This window comes from Rana temporaria, chromosome 4, assembly GCF_905171775.1.
Source record: "Rana temporaria chromosome 4, aRanTem1.1, whole genome shotgun sequence".
Classification (NCBI taxonomy): Eukaryota; Metazoa; Chordata; class Amphibia; order Anura; family Ranidae; genus Rana; species Rana temporaria.
In genome coordinates this window covers 89,787,611-89,790,780 of record NC_053492.1, presented here as the reverse complement: position 1 = coordinate 89,790,780, position 3,170 = coordinate 89,787,611, and the positions used below count along the sequence as shown (strand labels likewise).

Sequence of the window (3,170 nt, the reverse complement as noted above, 5' to 3'; positions counted from 1 at the left end):
TCGCTCTGCTTTCCAAGTACCCTACTCTACCCTACTAATGTATTTTGAAGTAAACTGAATTGCCTGCAAAGTCTTCTTATTTATTAAAGCAGCAATATTTTAATAAATAAGGGAAAAAAAACTTGTTTTGCACCTTAGACACGCATTTCATCAATGGTGGTACTGAGCGTATGTCAATGTTTTATTGGGTGTGCTTTCAGCACCACGTTACTAAATAAAAGTAATCTTTGATGCCTCACAATATGTCAGAAGAGAATTTAAAAAACTGTAAATAACTCTTTGCAAAGCATGCTAAGATTTCTGTGCACGTCTTCACTGCCATAAGTGAGCTGATTATGAAGTATGAACTGAAAGTCATACTATGACTGAAACCGACCATATGTCTTTCACAAATTCCTCTTTTGCTCCTTGTTAGATTCAGTTCCTCCGTTAAACAGATCCTTCATCTTCTCCCTAATGTTAAAATCACCCCATCGGTGTAACTACAATTATAAAGAAAGTACGTCGGACGCCGGGTTTAGCTGCTATTTAAACCCTGCTCTCTTGCATTTCAGTGCAGAGAGTGGGGAGCCGCTACAGCACAAGGACTGTTTCCTAATTTATTCCAATTCACAGGTAAGCTTTGGCTTTGACTCAGGGATCGCTCAATTTTTTGCTAACCGTTTCCAAACTAGTTTCAGCAGCCTATTTCATTTCCTCTTCTCTAGCCTTACTAACTGTTTTTTTTTGTGGCTCTTTCTCCTTTTTATATACTTAACTTTGACAGTCTATATAGGATTGCTGTTGTCTAGCCGGTTGCTAGTCTCATTTTTTTTATTTCTTATGGAGACCTTTGGTCCACCTTGAAATCTTACTTGAAAACATCCTTTTTGACTTTTGTCACTTACCCTTACCTGCATGGTTTAATACTTTTACAATCTTACTTTTTTATTTCTATCTTTACATTTTGTTTATTTAATCTGATTCCCTATTCTATATACTTAACACTGACATTATATCCCTGCAAATTTCTGCCATCAGGGAGGAACGCTGGCAGTCAATTTGCTATGGAGGACCATTTTAACGCCGTGATGGGCGTCTTCCTTTTTCTGTCCTCTAATTAACTTACTGGTTTCCGTAAGTATTCATTTTGGCAAATTACACAGGCATACCCCACTTTTAAGTACACAATGTGGCTTATTTACTAAAGCTGGAAAGCCCAAAATCAGACTCACTTCTGCATAGAAACCAATGAGCTTCTAACCCTAGCTTGTTCAATAAAGCCTGGTAATAAAACCTGGAAGCTCATTGGTTTCTATGCAGAAGTGAGCCTGATTTTTCGCTTTCCAGCGATAGTAAATAAACCCAATTGTGTACTTAAAAGTGGGGTATGCCTGCATTTCACTTTAACCCCTAGGTTTATTCACTCAACCTTAGGGGTTCAATTCATCCCTTCATTTATTTTTAATTTCCTCTAATTTTATTTATATTTTAGTTTTTATTTATTTTTTTTATTTTTTTATATTATTTTTTTATGTTTTTTGTTGTTGTTCTTTTGTTTGTCTACTCTCCATTTTCCCTAGTCCTAGTCGCATGGTTGGTGTATCTAGCAACTATTTGTGACACAATTCGGAACTTGGTGTTGACCCCTCCCAGGGTCTACCTCTCCATCCTTGTCCCGGGAGCTGTTGGGCGTCCGACTCTGTGGTTGGTAAGCGTTTCTCTGTTTACCTTTCCTCCTTTGAAATATTCCTTGGCCTCCAGTCAGATCTGTATCATACCTATATATACACACATACACTGTATATTTATATATGTTGTACATGGCTAATTCTATGTATTCTTTTTGTTGTCTAGTTACAAACATTTGTGCATGGATTTTGTTTTCCCCCGAAGAAGCGAAAATCGCGAAACATGTAGGGAACATGCGATCTCCATGTGTTGTTTAAACCATAACTATATGTTTTCTGCGACCACTACTCATCTCTAAATTGATTGACTTTTGTTTTTATCTATTTAATAAAAATATTTTGTATTTTTGTAAAAAATCGTTCTTTCTCATCATTACTGACATACCCCATGCACTGTAAAATATCCCTTTCCCTTTTTTGCTTTAAATTTTATAAAGAAAGTAGATTTACCCATATTGGAATACAGTGGAAGCTGTTGCTCAAAATTTTAGGGAAAACAAACTGAAAAATTCTGAAAAAAAACATCAATTGAAGCCTCACTGTGCCCATCAAACGCAGTCACTGTACCATCAAATGCAGCCACTGTGCCCTCCAAACGCAGCCACTGTGCCCATCAAACTCAGCCACTGTACCATCAAACGCAGCCACTGTACCAAACGCTGACACTGTACCATCAAACGCAGCCACTGTACCATCAAACACAGCCACTGTGCCCTCCAAACGCAGCCACTGTACCAAACGCTGACACTGTACCATCAAACGCAGCCACTGTACCATCAAACACAGCCACTGTGCCCTCTAAACGCAGTCACTGTGCCCTCCAAAAGCAGCCGCTGTACCAAACACAGCCACTGTGCCATCAAACGCAGCCACTGTGCCAAACGCTGCCACTGTGCCCCAAATGCTGCCACTGTGCCCATCAAATGCTGCCACTGTGCCCATCAAACGCTGCCACTGTGCCCCAAATGCTGCCACTGTGTTCATCAAACGCTGCCACTGTGCCCCAAATGCGGCCACTGTATCCATTAAACGCTGCCACTGTGCCAATCAAATGCTGACACTGTGCCCCAAATGCTGCCACCATGCCAATTAAATGCCGGGCACTTACTATGTCTCGGTGGGGCGGCAGGTGGCGAGCGGTGTCCGATGTCCTCCATGCTCTTCCTCAATGTCTTCTCCCACTGGCTCCTCCCGTCCTCTCCTACTTTTAGTTTGTCACTTTTCTGGAACCACAGGTGCCATGAAAATGAATCTGCAGACATGCATATATAAATAAATACACAACACCAGAAAATCTATATAAATATTTTATTCATATATATATTATTTTATATATACAACATTTTTTTTTATTATTATTAAATTCGGCCACGGACCGATTTATTGGTTTAAAAAATAATTCAATAAATAATTAAATAAATAAATAATACATTTCTTTCCATCAAATTTAAATTCATTCACCAAACTGATATATTAAACCACTCACAGATCAGCCACTGA

General features: G+C 39.1%; 1 long non-coding RNA gene across 2 annotated transcripts; it reads left to right on the top strand.

Annotated features, from left to right (window-relative positions):
- The first annotated feature begins 416 nt into the window (after positions 1-416).
- Positions 417-2,021, top strand: LOC120935302. 2 transcript variants are annotated; one of them, XR_005748400.1, is made up of 4 exons: positions 417-615; positions 1,021-1,116; positions 1,563-1,690; positions 1,837-2,021. It is a non-coding gene; the product is annotated as an uncharacterized LOC120935302 (long non-coding RNA). The 2 variants fall into 2 exon arrangements; XR_005748399.1 differs by having other exon boundaries at positions 1,563-2,021.
- The last annotated feature ends 1,149 nt before the right edge of the window (positions 2,022-3,170 follow it).